The following is a 14,053-nucleotide window of genomic DNA, read 5'->3' as shown; positions in this document are numbered from 1 at the left end:
TTGGGTGTCATTCCTAATGCTAATGATCCAGTACCGTTGTACTGTGATAACACCGGAGCCGTGGCGCAAGCTAAGGAGCCGAGATCTCATCAGAAGTCGAAGCATATTCTGAGGAAGTATCATATGATCCGAGAGATCATTGATAGAGGTGAAGTTAAAGTAGAACGAGTCACCTCAGAAAAGAACGTTGCAGACCCCTTCACGAAGCCTTTACCGATATTGGTCCACGAGAAACATCGAGAGTCGATGGGATTGTGATTCATGGGTAGTTGGCTTTAGGTCAAGTGGGAGATTGTTAGAGTAGGTGACCAACAAGCCAACATGTGGCTGTGGTCTTTCGTATTTATTATGGTAATAAACGAACCTTTTTTGTATTAATGATAATATACCTTGGCATTCTGTATCTTTGTCCCTTTGTCACAAGCATAGATATAGTCCTTACAGTTATTACATGTACTAGTAATTGATCGTTAGGATCGTGAGATATTTACTTAAGTATTATAACTGTTAAACGTGTTCCTAGTCGAAGGGTTACGCCACCAATGAGGATATCGGCCTTTCCCATTAAGAGACTAGCACTTAGTGTATGTGTATTGCATCTCATCAGTAAATGATATTGTGATATCGGCATGCATAAGTGGGTGCTCGTAAGTTGACAAGTTCACTGAACTCCCTCACCCTAGAAATCTCTAAGTGGTTCCCAATAATCGAGTAGAGATATCTATGGTATAGTTGTACACCATTAGTTCTTATGACCTAGACATCACCGTGACTTCACTAGAGGACCAGCTGTATCGTGACCTGTCCATGAGTTCCACCGAGGACCACCCCAAGGGCCAGTGTTCGTGCAGTCCGAAATCTAGTGGGAGGTATGTGCATTGTAGTCGGGGATTCGATCGCTAGAATAGTCTTGGATGTCCTGTGTGTTCTCATAGTTTGTAATCTCTCTAAGTCTCTGGCCAGAGCTGACTAAGTGATCATTAGAGAATTCGATTCTCTAAGTCATGCACGTAAAGATTACAACACTTAGAACGATTGCACCGTCATTGAACAAATAAAGAGGTCTCGATGAACCAATGCCTCTAGTTCAATCAGGACATATGAATCAAAGGGATCGTGCTGTACGTTAACTATATCTGAAGGTTCTTGCAGGCACTTCATTTGTATCTAGGGAATCATGACGCGTAGTTGCTAGACGCCAATCTTGATTCTTTGGGTGATTAATGTGAAACGAGTTTCATCTTAATCGTAACTCTAAGGGACGAGTTGTGACCACAAAGGGTTGTGGGCCCACGGCTAGCATACACCTGAACCATCGAGAGTCACAGTGCTCTTGCATATGAGATCTTTGAATAAACGGTCAGAGATAAAATGGTTTATCTTTGCATTATTGGAAGTCAATATGATTGGGTCCAACATTCGTAAGTAGGAATTATGAATGAGAATAAGAAAAGGAAAATAATAGGCGAACATCTTAGTGAACTTTCTAAATCGGGAAGTTTCCAAATTTAGAGAGTGCACTGAATTAGGGTTTCCACTTTTAGAAAGTAGGAAATCGAGAGTTGGCACTCGTAATGACGAGGACATTATAATGATTACGAAAATGTAATAGTTACAATTTCCAATCATTGAATTGAGAGAAACGAGCGAATAAAAGACTAACGAACTTAAGTTGTTGGGCCCGGTCCAACTTAAGCCTGTTACGGATTTTATTCAAGACACTGTAAATACTTGATTTATAAGTCTTGCACACATATAACACACGACCCTAACCCTATATGCTCCCTCTCTCGGCCGTTCTCCCCCCCCCCCCCCCCCCCCCCCCCCCCACCACGGCCAACACCGTCGTTCATTCGCCGGAATCGGCCTCGTCTTGGCCGATTAATCGTGGTAGATCTTTTTCCTTTTATTCTTTCTGTTTTATTCTAACTATTACGTGTCTAGTGCCACGTATTTAGTAGTCGAAGTATACGAGGTGAAATCCGAGAGGAGGAAGATCGAAGATCGAAGAATCGAGAAGCAGCCCCACCGAGCCGACGATGCACGCGCCTCCACGCGCCGCCCGAAGACAGCCCGTGACCCACACGCGCCGCCATAGCTCGGATCATCGCCGCTGCTGCATCGCCGTTGCTGCCCCGGATTGCACGGATTGGTCTCCGTGGCAATCTAGCTTTGCTTAGTGCGCCTACCTCACGCTTCAAGAGGTAAAGTTTCGAATCTATTGTCGTTCGATTCGTTTTCGTTTAAGTTAATATATGCATGTTCGTTTTAATAAAAAACATGTATGATTTTATGTGTCTACATGAAACTGTTTTTATTATTGCGAGCATGATTATTTGATTTAAACGCGAGCATGCTAATTGATTTAATTTCGATTAAGTAATAAGCATGTATGTTGTTTTTAATTTCGCTGGAAGCGCAAAGGTACGCAATTAATTGTTTTCAATTATCGGGCATGTGTTTATGTGCTTTAAATTTGTTTAAATCGCATAAAATTTTTGTTTTCCGCTGCGAACACGTGTCCGATTCCCAACAATGGTATCAGAGCTCGCTGCGCTATTAATTGCCTTCGTTTTAATATGCTATGATTTTATGCATGTGTTCAATTTATTAAAGTAGTGATTGTTATATTATGTAATTGGGAGTTTTCGAAAGTTTATAATATTTTTGAAATATTGTTTAGAATTTTTCCAGCTTTAAAATTGTTTAAAATTGGAAAATCGGATCTGAATTTTTTTTTTTAAATGTCGTTTTTGTTTAATCGGATCGAACCGGCAGGTTCGATGGTTGTGTGCGATCCAATTAACCGAATCCACATGGATTCGGGTCGGTCAGACCGGTTCTTGGTCCGACTGACCCGACCCACTGATTTGTGTCAAACGGACCGGGCAGAACCGGACCATTTTGGTCCGAACCGCTCAGACCGGGCCGAACCAGTTCACTGAAAATCAAAAAAAAAAAAAAAAAAAAAATCAGATTTCTAAAATTAAACTTAAAAAAAATTGATTTTAATTTTTGGAAAATTATTTTCAATTAATCCCAATTAGATAATCGAGTCAACAATCATCTATTTTAGTAAATAGGTGTTAGATTAATTAATTAATTTAAAATTGTTAAATTAATTTCAATTAATAGAACACAAATATAATATTGATTACAGTTAAACTTAATTAATAGTACCTCAACATTATTTGAATGATTTATGCTAGTTGAGGTTCTATAATTATTTTGAAAAACCCGATAATTAATTAATGTAATTAATTATGTAGTTAGGTCGTATGTTCCTCTTAGGACAATATGCGTTTCCATATACCTTTAGATAACATAGATGTAGGAATCACATAAACCAATCCGAACCTTCTGATGAGATAAAACCTTTTAATAAAAATCCCTCATTCTTAATCTAATTAAGAATTATTTCAAGCTATAAAGAAAAACCAATCTGTTGAATTTTTCTTTCTTTCTGCCAACGGTTGAATTATGTGTAGCCCTTTACCTATAGTGCAGTAAGCCGTTTTAGCGGGGAGTGCTATGGTAAAGTAAGTTATAATTCAATTGACATAACGATGAAGGTAGCCATAGAAAAGGGTTATGCAAGATTAACGTGGTCGGCTAGATTAACTAGGGACTGCATTAGTTTGGCATAATCAAGTTCTATGAGCATCTTTGATTGGTAGGTTAAACTTGACACACGACGATTTTGAATTCGTGAGATTAACTTAGGTCATTATTAAGTGTGAGAAAAATTAATTTAGGGTCATATTGTGGATATGATTGATTGTGATCTACCTTTGGGCAAATACAATCGGGCTAGATTAACTACGGGTTATATTTGTCTATTGGACCTAAAGCCCATTAAGAAAAATCAGTTTTCTCGTTTGTCTACTAGAGGGAAGTGCAACTCGATAAAATTAGTGGGAGAACAATTAAATAACATAAGACCAAACATTTAATTGTAACAATCATTTAACGCGAATCTCTTATAATCCTCTTCTCTATACCTCTCAGATAATCATGTCTAAGAATCCCATAGTGTCAATCCTCGACAATAAACTCAATGGCCCTAATTACCTAGATTGGTTGCGTAGTCTTAAGCTTGTGCTAACCATTGAGGGGCGTCTCTATGTTCTTAACGAGAGACTTCCTGCCACTATACATGCCACAGCGACTGATGCTGAAAAGGAAACTTATGAAGCATGGAAGAAAGTTGACACTCATGCTAGGTGTTATATGATAGCCGCCATGGAGCCCGCACTTGTGAGGAAATATGAGTCTCACATGCATGCTTTCGATATAAAGGCTCATCTCGATAGCATGTATAATGAGAATATTAGGGCATCGAGGTACGCTGCTACAAAGGAGTTGATCACGGCGAGACTGCGCGAAGGGACTTCGGTCCACGAGCACTGTCTCAAAATGATCACTCTCCTTGAAAAGCTAGTGAATCTCGATGTCACTCTCCCGGCCGAGCTCTCGTTGGATTTGATCTTGTTGTCTCTTCCTAGTTCCTATGAATCGTTCATAGTGAACTTCAACATGAACAAACTAGATCCTCCCTTGGATGAGTTAATGAACATGTTGGTCAGTTTCGAGTCCACCATTAACAAAAAGAAGTCTGTTCTCATTGCTGCTACTTCTGGAAAGAAGAGTTCTTCCCAAAAGAAGAGAAAGGAAAGAGTTCCCTTCCCAAACAACAAGTTCGAAGTGGGTGAAGGTAGTGGGGGCCCCTAAGGCGAAAATCAGCAAAATGTAAGGAGATAGATCAAAATCCCGCACAACTTTGGCACGCTAGATTAGGTCATGTCTGTTTAAGAAGGATGAACGATTTTGTTAGTGAAGGATTGTTCTCTTTAGAGGGCGTGAAATCACCACAAACTTGTGAATCTTGCCTTAAAGGGAAAATGACCAAGTCACCCTACAAAGGGAAAATGGAGCGAGTCGAGGGTCTTTTGGATTTGATCCATACAGACGTATGTGGTCCACTAAGTGTTAGTGCGAAGGGTGGATACAACTATTTCGCTACCTTTACCGACGATTATTCTATGTATGGGTATGTGTACTTGATGAAGTACAAGTCCGAAACATTTGAAAAGTTCAAAGATTTTAGACACGAAGTAGAGAAGCAACTCGGACGAAGTATTAAGAAGCTACGATCCGATCGTGGTGGAGAATACTTGAGTATCGAGTTCATTGACTATCTAAAAGAGAATGGAATACAATCTCAATGGACTCCACCTGGAACTCCTCAACTTAATGGAGTTTCCGAACGTCGGAATAGAAATTTATTGGATATGGTTCGATCAATGATGGGGTTTACGAACTTACCGGCATACTTGTGGGGTCATGCACTTCGCACTGCCGCGTATTTGCTGAATAGAGTTAACACTAAAGTAGTTAAATCCACACCTTATAAACTTTGGCATTCCCGGAAACCCAACTGCAAACATATTAGGATATGGGGTTGTCCCGCTTATGTGAAGCAATTAGTGGGAGATAAGTTGGATAGTAAATCCGACTTGTGCTATGTTGTGGGATATCCTGAAGACTCAATGGGATACGAATTCTATTATGTCAAGGAAGCAAAGACGTTTGTTTCGAGAATGCCACCTTTTTGGAAAGGGAGTTTCTATCCGATAGAAAAGGCAGCATGATAGAACTTGAAGTAGTTCAAGAACCGCAAAGTGAAGTTCAAGCGCAAGAACAAGTAATCGAACCAATACAACAATCCACTAATATACCTCCTGAACCTACGGTACGTAGATCCGAAAGAGTTCGGAAAATGCCAGATAGGTTATTCCTCCTCGAAAATGATGAAGATCATGTTGACCTTGGACAAGATCCAAGAACATACAATGAGGCCGTATCGGATGCGGACATGGGACATTGGCTAACTGCCATGAAATCCGAAATGTACTCCATGTACTCCAACAAGGTATGGACCTTGGTAGATCCACCTGAGGGAATTGTTCCCATAGGGTTCAAGTGGATCTATTAGAAGAAAATTGGAGTGGATGGAAAGGTATCGACCTATAAAGCTAGATTAGTAGCGAAAGGATATACTCAAACGCAAGGTGTTGACTATGAGGAAACCTTTTGGCCAGTCGCGATGCTGAAGTCCATTAGGAGTTTGCTGGCCATAGCTGCGAGGTACGACTACAAGATATGGCAAATGGATGTGAAGACCGCCTTCCTTAATGGAGACATTGATGAAGAAATTTATATGGCGCAGCTGGAAGGCTTCATATCTTATGGAAGGGAGCAAAAGGTTTGCAAGCTCCAGCGATCCATTTATGGATTGAAAGGAGCATCCCGTAGTTGAACCTTGTGTATACAAGAAGGTTAGTGGGAGGGCAGTGATATTTTTAGTGCTTTACGTTGATGACATTCTACTCATTGGGAATGATGTAGGAATGTTGCAACAAACGAAAGCATGGTTGTCCACACGTTTCTCAAAGAAGGATTTAGGAGAAACATCTTATGTATTGGGAATACGCACCTATAGAGATAGAGCAAGAAAGATGCTTGGCTTATCCCAAAGCCTGTACATAGACACCGTTATGAAACGGTTTAGCATGGAAGAATCCAAGAAGGGATCGTACTGTACGCTAACTATATCAAATGGTTCTTGCAGGCACTTCATTTGTATCTAAGGAATCATGACGCGCAGTTGCTTGACGTCAATCTTGATTCGTTGGGTGATTAAGGTGAAACGAATTTCATCTTAATCGTAACTCTAAGGGACGAGTTTTGACCACAAAGGGTTGTGGGCCCACGGCTAGCTTACACCTGGACCATCGAGGGTCACACTGCTCGTGCACATGAGATCTTTGAATAAACGGTCAAACATAAAATGGTTTATCTTTGCATGATTGAAAGTCAATATGATTGGGTCCAACACTCGTAATTTGGAATTACAAATGAGAATAAGAAAAGGAAAATAGTAGGCGAACATCTTAGTGAACTTTCTAAATCGGGAAGTTTCCAAATTTAGAGAGTGCAATGAATTAGGGTTTCCACTTTTGGAAAGTTGGAAATCGAGAGTTCGCACTCGTAATGACGAGGACATTATAATGATTACAAAAATGTAATCGTTACAATTTTCCGATCATTGAATAGAGAGAAACGAGCGAATAAAAGACTAACGAACTTAAGCTGTTGGGCCCGGTCCAACTTAAGCCCGTTACGGATTTTATGCAAGACACTATAAATACTTGATTTATAGGTTTTGCACACATATAACACACGACCCTAAAGCAGAACCGGTTTGACCAGAACCGGAACCGAAAAAACCGGTTTGGTTCCGGTTCCTCATTTTCGGAACCGAGAACCGACGGTTAGAACCGCGGTTCTAACTGTTTGAACCGGTTTTTTAAAAAAAAAAAAAGAAAAGAAAATATTAATTTCCTCTCTCTCTCTCTCCCTATATATATATATATATATATATATATATATATATATATATATATATATATATAGATAGATAGATAGATATATACTAGTGAGGCTACACCGCGCCACGCGCGGTATATAATGCCCTGGATAGCTGAATTAATTCGATTGTTTTACAAACGAGAACAATACTCTAGTATACATGAAACAGACAGAAACAAAAAAATAAAAGAACACAGTTAAATGACAAGTAGAAAGTGCTGCATGGAACCAACTCCTACAAACAAAAACATAATTATCAATAAACAAACCATGGAGGCACAAATAGCGAAACCCTAGAAGGTGATGTAATTAGAGCAAAAGAGTGATGTGGGTAAGGATGAACCAATGGTGGGGATTAGTGTTAGAGTAGGTGACCGGAAATCACACATGAGGTTGTGGTCTTTCATGTACTTGTCTCAAACAATCTATTTTGTATTAAATAAATTCCCCTTTTTTGGCATGTTATATATGTTATCTCATGCAAGCGTGTAGATATAGTCCTAGCAAGTTACTCTATTACTTTTAATTGATTTAGTATAAGCGTGAGATAATTCAATATAAGTAATGTAACTGTTAAACCAGTTCCTAGTCGATGGGATTACACAATTTAGGATGATATCGGTCTGTCCCTTTCGAGACTAGCACTTAGTATATTGTACTGCATCTTATCGGGCACCAGTGTAGTGATATCGACATACTTCAGTGGGGGCTCATATAGAAGAGTTTGAACTAACTCACCCTAGAAATTTTTAAGTGGTTCCCACTTATCGAGTAGAGGTTTTCTATGGTGAGTTGTACACCATTAGTTCTTAAGACACAAAATCATCGTGACTTCTCTAGATAACCATCTATATCGTGACTTGTCCCTGAGTCTCTTTGATGTGTGTTGTAGTACGAGATTCAAGCGCTTGATTAGTCATGGATGTCTTGTGTGTTCTAACGATTTATAATCAATGGAGTCTCTGGCCAAAACTGACAGTGTGGTGATTTGGGAAATTGATTTCTTTAAGTCACATACAAACATATTATATTACCTAGAACACGGTCATTGAACTATATTAGAGGTCTCGGTGGACCAATAACTCTAGTTCAATCAGAAAATATGCGTCGAAAGGATCGTACAATACATTAACTATATCACACGTTTCTTGCACACACTTCATTTGATGCATAGTTACTAGACGCCAATCTTGATTCGTTGCGTATTCACCGATTTATCGGCGATTAAGTTAAAATGAGTTTTATCTTAATCAATACTCTAGGAACGAATCTTATAAGAACAAAGCTTTGTGAGAATCACAAAGATATGTAAGCCCACAACTAGCATACATCTGAATCAATGAGGGTCACACTTTTCGTGTCCTATAGATCCTTGTATGCAACGAGCTAAGATCAAGTTGTTGGTCCTTGCATAATTAGAGGTCAATGTGATTGGATTCAAGTTTCGCAATTGTTGATTGCAGATAAGAATAAATAGAGAGAAAGATTTATACGGATATTTAGTGAACTTCTACATTGGGTAAATTTTCCGATTTAGCAGATACCATGAATTAGAAGTTTCCAATTTAGGAAATCGGAAAATTTCAAGTGGCACTCATATTGACGAGAATTTAGTGCTTGTAACAAATAAGTAATTGTTACATTTTTCTGAGCAATCTTTTATTAGAAACGAATCGTACGGAGAGGTGAGCCTAACATCTAAACGAATTCGGTCCCGTTCCAAGTAGGATTTTGAAAATTTAAGTATATAAACAAGGTTAACGGGTTTAGAAATCAAATTTCAACAATCCCATAACCCTAGCCGTGCAACCTCTTATTTATAAATTATAAATAGTCATATTTTTGCTCAATCATTGATCTCTAAATTCTATTTAATTCCACAATCATAAAAATGATAAAATCAAAATAAAAACAATAATATGTTTGTTCTTAGATGAATTATATTTATATTTCTTAATCAACAAATGTATATATTTAAAAAAAAAAAAGCAATATTATTCAACAATAATAACAAATATAACTTCATGAGTTTCAGAATTACAAGCTTTCCTATACAAAGCATATTTTGTTTTGGCCAAAAAATAAATTTATTTTATTACGAAAAAGAGAAAATACAAAGGGGTCTCGTCAAATATCGTGTTTGGCATTTCTTGAACTCTACATTAAGAAAAAAAAAATAATAAGTCATATTTTTGCTACGAGTTTTAATATACTAAACATATTTTGTTTGGTCCAAAAAGTAAATTTATTTCATTACGAAAAAGAAAAAAAAAAACAAAAAAAAAAGGAGCCTCTTCAAAAAATCTTGTTTGGAATTTTTTGAACCATACATTTAGATCAAAAAATAATAACAAATTATATTTTCACTACAAGAAGGGGATACAAGTTTTAATATACTAAACATATTTTGTTTTCGCCAAATTACGTTTTTCGCTAGAAAAAGGGGTTGAACCTTCGACCTTGTGGTTAACAACCACACGCTCTAACCAACTGAGATATTCCAGCTTTTTATATAATCTATATTTTACTTTATGTTATTTTAATTAACACTTATAAATATTTATCATTTTGTGCCTTTTTATTTTATTAATACACTCAAAAGTATTCAATGACACACTGCCCTACTCTCAAACATGTGTATACGTTTATAACATCATCTATAATTGTCGACCTCTTTAATCGTAAATTCCTTCTTCCACCATTGGTTGTGACATGCATCCATTCATGTACTGATAATACTCAGTCTAATCTCTTTTTATAAATATACTAAACATATTTTGTTGGGGAAATTTGCTATAGTCCCCTTATTTTGGACTTATATTGGTAGAGATCCTAGTTGCTGGATGAATATAGGCATAGGTCATTTGACCCAAAAAAATAATATAAATAACATAAAATAATTAGTATATAGACATAAACACCCTCAATTAATACGAAAACAAATATCATATATGCTCTCTCCCCAATCTCACGTTTCCCCCACCCTATATTTAATTCCTCGATCATATCTCTCCCTCTGTATCTCACGTCTCTCTCTCTCTCTTTCTCTCTTTCTCTCGTTCTTCTCTGTTTTTTTTTCTTTTCTTTATTTTTTTTATGAAGAAATATTGTAGAGAAGGAAAAAACAGGGATGTTTTTAGATTAAGAGATGATTTCTTAGTGAAAGAATTAAAGAGGATAACAAACATCCCCTCCCCTCTCCTAAAAATAAAATTCAAAAATCCAAAATTCTAGCCAAAATTCGCATTGTGTCTCCCGTATGTAGAACCTTCCCATCGTTTGTTGCTAGCAATTTTCGTTTGCAAGTTGGTTTAACTTCGTTTGTTGTTTGAAGAATTGTGTTTGGTGTTGAGATTCGATTCCTCTGGTTTACAATTTGCAAGGTATGTCTTAAGTTACATTTTACAAACACTTTGTTTAATACTTTTGTTGTTTGCAACGAGTTCCATAAATAATTTTGTGTTGGTGTTTTTAATGATGATGTTTTTTTCTTTTCAGTTTGTTGTTTGCATTTGACGAAGTCATAGGTTATTTTATTGCTTGCAATTCAATAATGCAAGTTCTGCTGAATTCCTTTCTTCAGTTTGTTGTTTGCATTTGGCGAAGTCATAGGTAATTTTTTGTTGGCAATTTAATAATGCAAATTCTGGATTTTTTTTCAGTTTGTTGTTTGCATTTGACGAAATCATAGATATTTCGTTGTTTGTAGTTCAATAATAAAAAATCTAATTTTTAGTTTGCTATTTGCAGTGCATAGAATCATAGGCGTCGCGGAAAGCGTCATAGTTCTCGAAGTCATCGGTAGCATTTTTAAAGTATGAGTTTGTAAAATAAATTGTATTGATTTTATGAATTAATTTAATTTTTTAGTTAATATTTGGAAGAGAGATTTTTTGGAATTTTTTTTGATAAAGAGATTTGGGATTTGATTTTATTTTAACGAAGGGTATTTTTTCTAATAAATATTATTAATTTATTAAAACATGGAAATTTTGACTTGGATCTACAACATATAATTTAGGGTTAATAAGATATAACCCCCTCATTAGGAAAAATATTAGGACTAACGACCTTACATTATTTTTAATGGGTCAAACCCCCTCCCAATTAGTAATTACTGAACTACCCCTATAATTTCTAATAGCAGTGAACCCCCCCCCCCCCCCCCCCCCCACTATTTTTCCCAAAACTGCATATCTTCATCCGTTTCATCAAAATAATTTCTCATCAATTTCCGCTACGGTGCTATATTTGTGCCAAGAAAATCGCCAAAAAAAATCTCCAAATATATCAGATCATTTCCCTGACACAACAATGCCCTAGTTTGCTACATTTCTTAAAAAAAAAAAAAAACAAATAACATTTGTGTGAGAATCGTTGAGAAATACAAGTCAACAACAATGGTGAAAGGTAGCAAGAAGAAGACAGGTAGTTTCATATACACTCGTCGCTCCCCTCGACGTCTATTAACCTAATTTATGTACATTTACCACATAATTTCTGTTTTTGACACCCTCTTCAGCAACTCCGAAGGACAAAATCGAGGTCTCCTACAGAAACGGTATACTGCGGTATGCGACGACCATATGCGACGGTTCGGATGTCTTCCATGGTTGATTACTCAAAAATGGAGTTTGTAAACACGATTGTTTTTTAGATCTACAGATCTATGGTCGCACTATTTGTTGACTCATAAATATTTGTTTTCCTATGAAATTTGTTTTATCAGAGTCCAAAACAAAGAAAAGATCAGTGTTGTCGAAAACATAAAATATTGTAGTCATCTACACTCAGAGTCAACTATAAATCGGTAGTTCACTATATTTTTCCCAAAGAACTATAAAAATTAGATAGTCAACTATAATTTTTACGATGTCAACTATAAAAAAATGGTAGTTAACTATATTTTTGTCAGAGTCAACTACAAAAATTAGATAGTCAACTATAATTGTTCAAATGTCAACTATAAAAAAATTGGTAGTCAACTATATTTTTTCCATTAATTTACCATATTATTTTTCAATTTAAGATACTATGGTGTTATAAAATTGAATACTCATGATAAAGATCTCATCTTCATGAAAACATGAATTTCATAGAGTAGAAAATAAATTGATTTCAACGACCAAAAAATGAGATATAGAAGAAAAGGTACAGTAGTGAGAAGAAATAGAGGGAAAAAAATGAAACTGAAACAGACGAGAAGAGAGGAATTGAGGGAAGAGAAAGAAGAAAGAGAGAAGAGAGAGAGAAAAGAGAGGGAGAAAAAGAAGAAAAGAAAAAGATACGGGAAAAGAGGAAACTGAGGAGGAGAGAGAAGAGAGAGAAGATAGGAGAGAGGAGAGAGAAAAATAAGAAGAGAGAGAGAGAGAGAGAGAGAGAGAGAGAGTGAGAGAGAGAGAGAGAGAGAGAGAGAGAGAGAGAGAGAGAGAGAGGGAGTGGGGGAGAAAAAAAAAGAAAAGAAAAAGATACGGGAAAAGAGGAAATTGGGGAGGAGAGAGAAGAGAGAGAAGGGAAGGAAGAGAGAAGATAAGAGAGATGAGAGAGAAAAATAAGAAGAATAAAAGAACACGTTAAAAAATTGAGGAAAATAAGGAAGAGAGAGAAATTAATGGAGGATATAAAATGACGGATATGAGAGAAATAAGGAGAAGAGATAGAAAGTTGGAGAAACATATGGACAAAAAAAGGCATAATAAGCATTAACATCAGCTTAGGGGGGTCACACAATTCAGAAAATATTAAATGAGTTTTGTCTACAAATGGTCAATTATAAATTGGGCCTGTACTATATTATTTTACCTAATGAGGGGGTTATCCCTCATTTTCCCTATAATTTAATATAGAGGGACCTATAGCAAATTGCCCATACTTTTTTTTGGCCCAAAATAAATTTAATTTATTACGAAAAAGAGAAAAAACAAAGGTGTCTCGTCAAAAATCTTGTTTGGCATTTCTTGAACTCTACATTAAGGAAAACAAATAATAATAAATCATATTTTCGCTACGAGTTTTAATATACTAAACATATTTTGTTTTCTCCAAAAAATAAATTTATTTCAGTACAAAAAAGGAAAAAAAAAATAAAAAAAAATAAAAACAAAGGAGCTTTGATAAAAAATAATAATAAATTATATTTTTGCTAGAAGAAGGGGGTACAACAAGTTTTAATATAACAAAACATATTTTATTTCTGCCAAGTTACATTTCTCGCTAGCAAAAGGGATTGAACCTTTGACTTTGGGGTTAACAGCCACACGCTCTACCCAACTGAGCTATTCCAACTTTGTAAATACTCTATATTTTACTTTATGTTATTTTAATTAACACTTATAAATATTTATCATTTTGTGCCTTTTTATTTTAACTAAGGGTATTTTTGCCAATAAATATTATTAATTTATTAAAACATGGAAATTTTGACTTGGATCTACAACATAAAATTTAATATTGAGGGACCTATAGCAAATTGCCCATATTTTATTTTGGCCCAAAATAACTTTATTTTATTACGAAAAAGAGAATACAAAGGTGTCTCGTCAAAAATCTTGTTTGGCATTTCTTAAACTCTACATTAAGGGAAAAAAAAGTAATAATAAATCATATTTTCGCTACGAATTTT

General features: G+C 36.0%; 1 non-coding gene across 1 annotated transcript; it reads right to left on the bottom strand.

Annotated features, from left to right (window-relative positions):
* Positions 1–9,862: 9,862 nt before the first annotated feature.
* TRNAN-GUU (transfer RNA asparagine (anticodon GUU)) lies at positions 9,863–9,936 on the bottom strand. Its single transcript has one exon. It is a non-coding gene; the product is annotated as a tRNA-Asn (tRNA).
* Positions 9,937–14,053: the final 4,117 nt, after the last annotated feature.

Source organism: Erythranthe guttata, chromosome 8 (assembly GCF_056151865.1).
Source record: "Erythranthe guttata isolate IM_541 chromosome 8, IM_541, whole genome shotgun sequence".
Lineage (NCBI taxonomy): Eukaryota > Viridiplantae > Streptophyta > Magnoliopsida > Lamiales > Phrymaceae > Erythranthe > Erythranthe guttata.
This window is presented reverse-complemented; position numbering and strand designations above follow the sequence as displayed.